At 40.6% G+C, this 12,017-nt stretch overlaps 1 long non-coding RNA gene and 1 other non-coding gene across 2 annotated transcripts; both read right to left on the bottom strand.

The window, feature by feature from the left end:
* Positions 1–6,292: 6,292 nt before the first annotated feature.
* Positions 6,293–10,376, bottom strand: LOC129534215 (uncharacterized). The gene is made up of 2 exons (XR_008680709.2): positions 10,240–10,376; positions 6,293–6,575 (listed from the first exon to the last, which is right to left on the bottom strand). It is a non-coding gene; the product is annotated as an uncharacterized lncRNA (long non-coding RNA).
* Positions 9,869–9,942, bottom strand: TRNAT-CGU (transfer RNA threonine (anticodon CGU)). The gene has a single exon. It is a non-coding gene; the product is annotated as a tRNA-Thr (tRNA).
* Positions 10,377–12,017: the final 1,641 nt, after the last annotated feature.

The raw sequence follows: 12,017 nt of genomic DNA on the forward strand, positions 1-12,017 counted from the left end.
GATATGTGTGGCTTTCTCAAATATCTCCAAATGTTATTGATGTTCAGGTTATTTTTGCTGTGTACAAGAAAAAACTCTCTGTGATTTTAATCCTTTCAATGATTATGCATATATATATATACACACACACATACACACATTGAAAGAATGTGTATATATATATATTGTCTTCTATGTTATCATATATGTGTGCAGTCACTCAGATAAAGATGTGGACTTCATAGTTTTAAAACATGCCTGAACTTTTTCTTTTTTGCAACTCCTCCCATCAAGTTATATTTTATGTCACTTTTCCTTACACCTACATGGACTTTGGTGACTGCCTCCATTAATAGAATGCGGTAAACACAATGCTATGCAACTGTTAAAGTCTAGGTTAGAAAAGGTTTTGCAGCATCTACCATTTTCTCTTGGGGCACTTGCACTGGCAGTCTTCAGCCATCAGCTACCATCTTGTTGTTCCACATCATTGTCAACATTTGGTGTTGTCAATGTCTTGAATTTTAGTTATTTTAATAGGTGTGTAGGGGTATCACATTGTTGCTTTAATTTGCAATTCCATAATTACATGTGATTTGGGGCATATTTTCATATGCTTCTTGGCTATCTGTATATCTTATATATGTTTAGATCTTCCTATTTCTTACATTGAGTTGTTTGTTTTCTTATTGTTGAGCTTTAAAAATTCTTTGTATAATTTGCATACCAGTCCTTTATCTGATATGTGTCTTGCTAATATTTTCTCCCAGCCTGTGGCTTGCCTTTTCATTTTCTTACTTGTCTTCTGCAGAGCAGATATTTTGAATTTTAATCAAGTTCAGCTTATCAGTCTTTTTCTTTATCAAAGATGTTTTTGACGTTGTACATAAGAAGCTGTTGCCAAACTCAAGGTTACCTTGATTTTCTTCTATGTTATCTTCTATGAGTTTTATAGTTTTGCATTTTATATTTAGGTCTGTGATCTATTTTGAGTTAAGTTTTGTGAAAGATGTAAAGTCGGTGTCTAGATTCATTTTTTGCATGTAGATGTCCAGTTGTTCCAGCTCCATTTGTAGAAAGTACTATCCTTTCTCCATTGAATTTCCTGTGCTCCTTTGTCAAAGATCAGGTGACTATATTCGTGTGGGCCTATTTCTGGACTCTCTATATTCTATTCCATTGATTTACGTGTCTGTTCTTTGACCAATATCACACTGTCTTTATCTTTTTTCTTTTTTTGTGAGACGGAGTCTCGCTCTGTCACCCAGGCTGGAGTGCAGTGGCACGATCTCGGCTCACTGCAACCTCCGCCTCCCGGGTTCAAGCAATTCTCCTGGCTCAACCTCCCGAGTAGCTGGGATTACAGGCATGTGCCACCAGGCCTGACTAATTTTTTTATTTTTAGGAGAGACAGAGTTTCACCATGTTGGCCTTGTTCTCTCGAACTCCTGAACTCAGGTGAGCCACCTGCCTCAGCCTCCCAAAGTGCTACCATTACGGGCGTGAGTCACTGCGACTGTCTCAATTGTTATAGCTTTATAGTGAGTCTTGAAACTGGGATAGTGTCAGTATTTCAATTTTGTTCTTCTTTAATGTTGTGTAGTTATTCTGCATCTTTTGCCTTTCCATATATGCTTTAGGATCTATTTGTCAATATCCACAAATAAGTGGCTGAGATGTTGATTGGGACTATGTTGTATCTATAGATCAAATTGGGAAAAACTGACATCTTGATAATACTGAGTCCTCCTAACCATGCAAAGGGAATATCTCTCTATTAATGTATTTCCTTTGATTTCATTCATCAGGAGTTTTGTAGATTACCGCCTGCAGGTATGGCATATATTTTGTTAGATTTATATCTAAGTATTTCTTCTCTGGTGCTAACATAAATGGTATTTTGTTTTAAATTTCATATTCCAATTTTTCGCTGCTGGCATATATGAAAACAATGGACTTTTGTATATTAACCTTGTATCTTGCAGCCTTGCTATAGTCTCATATTAGTTTCAGGAGTTTTTGTTAACTCTGGGATTTTCTACATGGATAATCATGTTATCTGTGAATAAAGATAATTTATTTCTTCCTTCCCAATCTGTATATCTTTGATGACATTTTCCTGTCTTATTGCATTAGCTAAAACTTCTAGTACAATGTTAAATAGGAATGGTGAGAGTGAAGACTCTCGCATTGTTCCTAATCTTAGCAGGAAAGCAACTAGTTTCTCACAATTAAGTATGGTATTGGTTGTGGCATTTTTTGTAGATGTGCTTTATCAAGTTGAGGAAGTTCCCCTCTATTCGTAGTTTAGTAGAGATTTTATTATGAATTGGTGTTGAATTCTGTCAAATGCTTTTTCTGCACCTATTGATATAATCATATGATTTTTCTTCTTTAGCCTTTTTATGTAATAAATTGCCTTGATTTTTGAAGGTTGAACAAGTCTTGCGTACCTGGAATGAATCCCAGTTGGTTCTGGTGTATCATTCTTTTTATGCCTTATTGGATTAGATTTGCTAATATTTTGTCGAGAAGTTTTGCATCTATATTGATGAGAGATAACGGTCAGTAGTTTTCCTTTCTTGTAATGTCTTTGTCTGGTTTTGGTATTAGGGTAATGCTGGCCTCATAGAAAGAGTTAGGAAGTATTTTCTCTGCTTTTATTTTCTGGAAGACATTTTGGAATATTGGTGTAATTTCTTTCTTTAATATTTGGTAGATTTCACCAGTGAAAGCTGGGCCTGGTTCTCCTATTGCTTCAGTTTCTTTAGTAGATATAAACCTAACTGGGTTATTTATTTCTTCTCATGTTAGTTTTGGTAGACCATATCTTTCAAGGAATTGGTCTATTTCAACTAGGTTGTCAAATTTGTGGGCACAGAGTTGTTCATAAAATTCTTTTACTATTGTCTTAATGTTCACGGACTCAGTAGTGGCCTCTCCTTCCCTTCTGATATTAGTAATTTGTGTCTTCTCTCTTCTTTTTATTAGTTTACAGTTAGAGGTTTATCAATTTTACTGATTTTTTTTAAAGAACCAGCTTGTAGTATTGTTAATTTTCTCTATTAATTCTGTTTTCTATTTCATTGATTTCTGCTTTAATATTTAATTCTTTTTTTCTGTTTACTTTGAGTTTAATTTATTCTTTCTCTAGTAGCTTAAGGTTTAACCTTAAATTATTGATTCTAGATCTTTCTTCTTTTCTAATATGTGCATTCAATGCTATAAATTTCCCTCCAAACATTGTTTTTCTTCATCTCATAAATGATTGATAAGTTGTATTTTCATTTTAATTATGAAACGTTTTTAAAATTTCTTTTGAAACTTCTTTAACCTATCTGTTATCTAGAAGTATGTTGTTTAATCTATAAGTATTTTGGACTTTTCTAGTTATCTTTTTGTTACTGATTTCTACTTTAATTCCATTGTGGTTTGGTAACATATTTTGCATTATTTCTTTTCTTTTAAAATTACTAAAATGTGTTCTATGGTCCAGAATGTAGTTTACCTTGGTGAATGTGAGCTTGAGAAGAATGTGTATTCTGATGTTGGATGAAGTATTTTATAGATGTCAATTATTTACAGTTGATTGGTGGTGCTGTTCTGTTGAACTGTGTCCTTACGGATTTTCTGCCTGCTGGGTCTGTCAATTACTGATTAAGCGTTGTTGAAGTCTCTCCAGCTCTAATAGTGGATTCATCTCTCTCTCTCTCTCTCTCTCTCTTTTTTTTTGAGACGGAGTCTAGCTCTGTCCCAGACGACAGTGCAGTGGTGCAATCTCGGCTCACTGCAATCTCCGCCTCCCAGGTTCAAGTGGTTCTCCTGCCTAGGCCTCCTGAGTAACTGGAACTACAGGTGCCCACCAGCACGCCAGGCTAATTTTTTGTATTTTTAGTAGAGACAGGGTTTCACCGTGATAGCCAGGATGGTCTCGATCTCCTGACCTCGTGATCCGCCCGCCTCGGCCTCCCAGAGTTTTGGAATTACAGGCGTGAGGCGCTGCGCCCGGCTTTTTTTTTTTTTTTTTTTTTTTTTTTTTTTGAGACGGAGTCTCGCTCTGTCACCCAGGCTGGAGTGCAGTGGCGCAATCTCGGCTCACTGAAAGCTGCGCCTCCCAAGTTCAAGCGATTCTCCTCCCTCAGCCTCCCGAGTAGGTGGGATTACTGGCATGTGCCACCACACCCGGCTAATTTTGTATTTTTGGTAGAGGCGGGGTTTCACCATGTTGGCCAGGCTGGTCTCTAACTCCTGACGTCTCAGGTGATCCGCTCATCTCGGCCTCTCAAAGTGCTGGGATTACAGGCGTGAGCCACCACGCCCAGCAGGATTCATCTGTACTTCTTATGTATGTATTTATTTATTAGAGACAGAGTCTTGCTGTGTCACCCAGGCTGGAGTACAGTGCTGCCTGGCCTCAAGTGATTCTCCCAACTTGGACTTCCAAAGTGCTGGGATTACAGGTATGAGCCACAGTGCCCAGCCTATATTTCTTACTTCGTCATTTTTAGTGGTTGTCCTTGTATTTGCAATATCCACTTACAACTAATTCAACTCCGTTTTCGAATTACACTATACCACTACAAAGGTATTAATAAGTCTTCCCAGTTCCTCCCTCTAGCCCCTTATGACATTATTGTCAGTCATTTCACAGCGTCTGTAAGCTATATCATTGAAACATTGTTGATATTATTTTGAACAAAGTGTTACCTGTTAGGTCAATTAAGAATAAGAAAACTAAAATGTTTTATTTTACTTTCTCTAATTCTCCTTTAGGAGAATTATGTAGATCCAGTTTTCTGACTTGTATAATTTCCTTCTTTCTCAAGAACTTTTATCATTTCTTACAAGGCAGATCTTGACTACAGATTCCCTCAATTTTTGTTTCTCTGAGAAAGTCTTTATTTCTCCTTCATTTTTAAAGGATAATTTCATAGAAATACTGTATTATATGTCTTTTTATTTGAAGAATAGCACTATTTCTATTTTCTACATCATATCCATGAAACTAATAATTTACGGACTTACAATGTAGGTCTTATTTTTTTAAAGCTGTTATCTCATGTACTAGATTGTCGTAACTTGAGGGCTCATAGTCAGTCGTAATGTATAGGTACTTTATTGAATACCTTACAGGGTCTTGCACCTTGTAAATTCAATAATGAAGATAAATCCTGAGTAATGACTTTCAAATGGAATTTGTTTTTCTGATTCAAAGCAAAAAAGACACTGAAAGAAAACAGAGTTATAACAGCATAACAATGAAGGTCAATCAACCACCAATTTGTTTGGTACCCCTCACATTCTTCACACTGGATTTTCAAAAGGTTTCATTTTCAGGATCTGATGCACGATGTGAATGCCTTCCTCATGTGTAAAGTTCTTGGGCTGAACTTTACCGTGTGAAAACTTTGTTCAATTGATTGAGTGTGGAGAATTAGTAAAAGGAATTTATTAAATTATTATTATTTGAGACAGAGTCTCTATCACCTAGGCTGTAGTGCAGTGGTGCAATGTTGGCTCACTGCAACCTTCACCCACCCAGGTTCAAGTGATCCTCCCACCTCAGCCTCCCCAGTACCTGGGACCACAGGCATGCATCACCATGCCTGGCTAACTTTTTTATTTTTGATAGAGAGGGATTTTTGTCATGTTGCCCAAGCTGGTCTTGAACTCCCAGGTTCAAGTGACTGCCTCAGTCTCCCAAAGTGCTGAGATTACAGGCGTGAGCCACTATGCCTGGCCAGAAATTTACTTTGAAAGTCTTTTTAGGCCGGACTTGTTGGCTGGACATGGTGTCCTGAGTCTATAGTCCCCAGTTACTTGGGAGGCTGAGGTGGGAGGATCGCTTGAGGCTGGGGGGTGGAGGTTGCTGTGAGCTGAGATCACACCACTGCACTCCAGCCTGGGAAACAAAGTCAGACTCTCTAAAGCATACCCCAAGACAAAGGATGTGCCTTAATGAGTATGTGATTTATTGAGGAAATGATCCTCTGGATGGGGAAGGAAAAGTAACAAAACAAAGATGTGGTCTCACATAAAGTCTAGCTTTGGCCTGACCCATGAGACAGGGGCTCTGGAATATAAATTGCATAGCAGAGTGGTCACTGAGTCAAGGGACTTGACTTTTATACTCCTTCCCCCATCCGTCAGTTATTAGCTGCTGGGAATGGAATGGTGGTGTAATTTACTAGATGTCTCCAAACAGCCAAGGGCAATTCATGGGACAACTTCACAGAGTTACACCATTGTGGGGATAGGTGTGTAACTTCCCAAGGAGTTCTTCCTGTCCACTGCACCCAGAAAGACCACAACATTGCAGTAAAGAAAGAGTTTAATAGACACGAGGTCGGCCATGCCCCATGGGAGATGGCGTTAGTACTCAAATTATCTCCCTGAAGGCATGGAGGTTATGGGTTTTTCAAAGACAGTTTGGTGGGCAGGGGACCAGGGTAGGGGGAAAGCTGATTGGTTGGGTTGGAGATGAAATCATAGGGAATTGAGGCTGTCCTCTCATGCTGAGTCAGTTCCTGGGTGGAGGCCACAGGATGGGTTGGCGGGTCCAGGTGAGGACACGTGGTTGTCAGAAATGCAAAAACCTGAAAAGACATCACCATATTGTAGGTTGTGCAATAGTGATGTTATCTGCAAGAGTAATTGGGGAAGTTGCAAATCATATTACCTCCAGAAAAATGGCTGGTAGTTATTTAGAATTCAGACCCTTCTCATCCTCTAACTTGGTGGCCTTTCATTAGTTTTATAAGAACAGTTTAGTCTTTGGGAAGGGGTATTACCATTTAAATTATAAACTAAATTTCTCCAAAAATTAGTTTGGCGCATGCCCAGGAATGAGCAAAGACAACCAACCAGTGAGGCTGGAAACAAGATGAAGTCAGCATGCCAGATTTCTCTTACTGTCATAATTTTGCAATGGCTGTTTCAGGTGTAGTGGCCTGTAAAAAACAAACTAGGAAGAAGAAAAAGAATTGAGAGGGTTTCCAAGATTCTGTGCTACTATAAAACAACTAAAGAAGTGGAATACCCTAGGTTTGTAATTTTACGTTGAGGTGTGAATGTCCCAGATGTCATCTGTTATTTAGGAAAAATAATATATTTCATTTACTTGCTAGTATAAATCACTAATTTTGTTTTAATGTTTTGTGTTAGTTTCCTAGGGTTGTCGTAACAAATTACCACAAACTGGGTGGCTTAAAGTGATAGGAAATTACTTTCTCACAGTTCTGGAAGCCAGAAGTCTAAAATCAAGATGTGGACAGCGTCATGCTCCTTTAAAAGCTCTTGGGAAGAACCCTTCCTTGCCTCTTTCAACTGTGATGATTGCCAGAGATCCTTGGTGTTCCTGTAACCACCTAACAGGTTCCCCTTGCCTGCTGCCTAGACAGAACCAACTTATCAAGACAGGGGAACTGCAATAGAGAAAGAGTTTAATTCATGCAGAGGAGTACAGGAGACTGGAGTTTTATTATTCCTTAAATCAGTCTCCCCAAAACATGGGGATTGGGGTTTTTAAGGATAATTTGGTGGGTAGGGTTTAGTGAGTTGGGAGTGCTGATTGGTTGGGTCAGAGATGAAAGCATAGTGAGTTGAAGGTGTCTTCTTGTGCTGAGTCAGTTCCTAGGTGGGGGCCACAAGATCAGATGAGCCAGTTTACTGACCTGGGTGGTACAGCTGATCCATTGAGTGTAGGGTTTACAATAGAATAGTGATGTTATCCCCAGTAGCAATTTGGGGAGTGTCAGAATCTTGTAGCCTCCAGCCGCATGACTCCTAAGCCATAATTTCTAATCTTGTGGCTAATTTGTTAGTCCTACAAAAGCAGTCTAGTCCCTAGGCAGGAAGGGGGTTTGTTTTGGGAAAGGGCTGTTATCATCCTTGTTTCAAAGTTAAACTATAAACTAAGTTCCTCCCAAAGTTACTGCAGCTTACACCCAGGAATGAACAAGGACAGCTTGGAGGTTAGAAGCAAGATGGAGTCAGTTAGGTCAGATCTCTTTTACTGTAATAATTTTCTCAGTTATAATTTTGCAATGGCAGTCTCACTCCTTGGCTTGTGGCCAGTAACTGCAATCTCTGCCTCCATCTTCACAGGGCCATCTTCCCACTATGTCTGTGTCTCTGTGTCCAAACCTCCCTCTCTTCGAATAAAGATCCCAGTCACTGGATTATGCCCCACCCTAATCCAGAATGACCTCATCATAACTTGATTACTTCTGCAAAGACCCTAGAAAGGCAGATTTATTAGAGAAAGTATGAAAATAGGTTGCAAGAAAGCAATGGTTAAATCAGCATGAGAGAAGCTGACTGCAAAGAAACAAAGGCTTGCTGGAGATTTTATAGAATAGTGTTTATGCTGTAAACTGAAGAGGGCTTTGTGCAGTACTGATAATGCCAAAGTTGAAATGAACTGCCTTGCAGGTGTGTGGTGATAGTTGAGCACAGGAAGATTGTGAGTTGTTTGTACAAGAGGGCTTTGTGTCCTGAGCCATGAAGAAAGGCAGACTTATAGCTTATCTGCTTTCTGTTCTTGCTTTCCCTTGGTCCCACCAGTCTGACTCCTTTTCCCAATTAGGACTCCACAGTTAAATTGGTCCATGCCCAGAAATGAGAGAAGACAGCCAGCCCATGAGGCTAGAAGCAAGATGGAGTCAGCCACAGCCATGTCAGATTTCTGTTACTGTCATAGGTTTGCAAAGGCAGTTTCAGAGTAAAAGGATTAAACACTTGTCCCTAATTGTTCAATAAATAAGAAAAATTATAAAAAGCAACAATATAGTGAACTTTATTGCTTGTTTAGGTGCCAAATATCCTTCTAAAATATTTTGTATACTTACTCAACAAGCTCTCCCATCAACTATATTAGGTAGGCTTATTACTATTTCCATTCCACATGTGAAGAAAGTGATGCCCATGGAGCTAGAGCAATTTGCTAAAGGTCCCTTAGCCATCAAACGTAGCAGCTGAGGTTTGAATACAGCCGATGTGACCTAGTTCAACAAGGTCCCAATCAAAATGAACAGCAGTGAGGTCCAAACATAGGGACAATTTTCCAATGTTTTACCTTGCTACTTATGATACTTAGAGTAACATAGTAGCCACATTGTGAATATTTCTCATTAAAAAGTAAAAAAACAGGCCAAGCGCGGTGGCTCACACCTGTAATCCCGGCACTTTGGGAGGCTGAGGCAGGCGGATCACTTGAGGCAGGAATTGGAGACCAGCCGGGCCAACATGGTGAAACCCTGTCTCTAATGAAAATACAAAAATTAGCTGGGCGTGGTGGTGCACGCCTGTAATCCCAGCAATTCTGGAGGCTGAGGCATGAGAATCGCTACTGCACTGGAGCCTGGGCGACAGAGCGAGATTCCATCTCAAAAAAAAAAAAAAAAAAAAAAAAAAAAGGCAAGCATGCCCCTGCAAATGTCCTAATTTTTGTTTGTAGCTACTAATGGGTTTGTTGTTCATTAATTTCTTATCTTATGAATTCAATTATAGAGCTGGAGATTTTTAGAATCTAGAGAGATTTTATTTATCTGCATGCCTACAACAGTTATCTACATGCTTTAAACTGTAACACATTGTAAGTGCTCAAAAACATTTTACCACAGTTTAAAGCAAGACATACGAAATTGATTGAGGTGGGTCACATGCATTATTCTTTCGCACTGTTTTGCATTTGCATTGTCTTCCTCCTAAAAATTTACTTTTTAAAAGTAAGGAATCTGAGCAGGATGCAGTTAAACAACTTGGGATTTATCCAGTTGTGTTCTACTGCTGTTAAGTTTGGTGAGAATGTTTGGCAATTAGTGGGAGGACGCAGTTCCTCGTCAAGAAAACAATTTTCAGAAACAGCTGATTTTCTCTGGAAAACATCAGGCCCCACTGGGAGTCGAACCCAGGATCTCCTGTTTACGAGACAGGCGCTTTAACCAACTAAGCCATAGAGCCACGCGGAAGCGCCGTTTAGAAGTGAATCTATCTCATTTTACTTTGACAAAATGAGTTTATTTAGTTATCTGCTGTCTTCAAAAAATATGTCAACTCGAGAAACACTTCATTTCCTCAGTATCTTTTGAAGACATACGAATACACGGAGAAACGTATTCGGCAGTCTACAGTGTCAAAGGATTTTTCTATTAATCCAAGAAAGAGCATTACAGAAAGCTATACAATATGTGAAGACGATTAAAAGGAATATATCTATACATAATTTAAAAAAACCTTTGAATCTTGAAAGTCACTCACTTAGGGTACGTGAAGCTGCCAAATTTGTCAGAGAAGGAACAGGCATCTCTCGCATGGAGCCGTGGGCCTCGGCCTTAAGGCACTCTTCAGCTACAGGTGGCAGCCCGTTTAGCTCCTCTTAAGGTCTTGTGATGTCATTTTCAAGAGGCCAGTAAAGTTCTGTGTCACGTGGGGCCTCTCAGGAGGGGTGCGGAGGTGGGGGAGGGGCGGGGAGCAGGACTCCACTGCTTTGGCCTCAAGGAGTTTGGTCGACACTTGAAGACTGACCAAGAAAAAGTAATTTGTCCCAGTTTTCTCCCACCCTTTGTTTTCTTCTGCTCCTCTTGGGCTTGTTTTTGGTTTTTTTTGGGTTCTTTCTTTTTTCTTTTCTTTTTTTTTTTTTTCCCGCAGTAAGTTCTGAAAATCGCCTCCCAGAGGAGATAACGCGTTCTCCTCTGTAACCCGTCCTTGCACGTCCCGTTGGTGGGGGGGGTCCCGGTTCTCATCCTTTCGGGGACCTGCAAGGAGCCCCGCCCGCGGGCTTTGAACCGATTGCGGCTCCGCGTCCAGGAGCAGGCCCCGCGTAGGGCCGGGGGAATTCAGGTGCGTCTGCGGGGCCCAGGGCACCCAGGGCACCCAGGGCAGGCGGGGACTGAGACGACTGAGGGTTGAGGGACAAGGAGGTTGGGACTGGGGAGGGGAGACCTGGGACCCGCCCAGAACGCTTTCGTGGGGTTGGAGAGGGCAGGACACAGCCTGTCTGGGCCCGGTAGTATGCGAAGACACGCATAACGCAAAAGGATTCCCGTCCTGGACTTTGGGAATTAAGGCCCTGAACACATTCAGCAAAAAGTAGATCTGTCTGTACAGACGTTTCTTTCCACGTCTTTCATAGTAAGGACTTTATTTAAAAGCAGGCACTCGAATCCTAGGTGGGTAGATGGGAGGCTGGGGCTGGGGATGGGGACGTCCTCTGTTTTCTGGTTGCGCACATTAAAAATAACTCTCTGCTGCCTACTCCTAAACGCAGCCGGCAAAAATGAGACGTCAACTAAGCGCCGTTTCAGTCCCAGAGCTAGGTCGTCTATGGGGGTTTTCAAGCGTTTTCTCAATGACTGATTTTTCTAGAAGCGAATGGATTTTATTCTCCCAGGTGTAAAGGCTACCTCCTGCTTCACACCCGGGTAACATAAAAGACAGCGCTGGGACCGAAACTCGGGTCTCCTGGGTCCTGGTTGGCTGGAGAGAGGGGCAATGAACACCCCGAAAAGAATTCTGTCTTTTCTCAATATCTGGGAGGACTCATAACAGGGTAGATAATCAGGATGGATGTTTGGCAGGTGGGAATCTTTGAGACGGTCTGTGCACACAATTTTAACTCTACTTTTGCCAGTTTGGAGGACATGAAATTCCTGATGAGTGTATGTTAAAAGGGAATAGAGAAGGTAATATACACAACGTTCTAAAATAATTGCTTTTCGTGGAGGCAAAATGGCTAAGCAGTCCAAAGCGCTGGATGAAGGCTCTAATCTTTTGGGGTGTGGAGGTTCTAGCCTGTTTAGCCACAGAAGTCATGAAACCACTATGTGGTATTTGTTAAATAATGAGTTTTGATACTTAAAATAAAATGGAATTATTGGAGTGAATTTTGTTTGGTTCTGTTGAATTTGTTATTCTTACACACACTAGCCAGATTCTACTTATTTGTGGGCGGCAAGCCACCCAGGCACCGAGGCAAGAGACAGAGGACACGAGCTGTTCCAGTATAATAAAATATAAAACAAGAATAGTTATACCAG

This window comes from Gorilla gorilla, chromosome 5 (genome assembly GCF_029281585.2).
Source record: "Gorilla gorilla gorilla isolate KB3781 chromosome 5, NHGRI_mGorGor1-v2.1_pri, whole genome shotgun sequence".
Classification (NCBI taxonomy): Eukaryota; Metazoa; Chordata; class Mammalia; order Primates; family Hominidae; genus Gorilla; species Gorilla gorilla.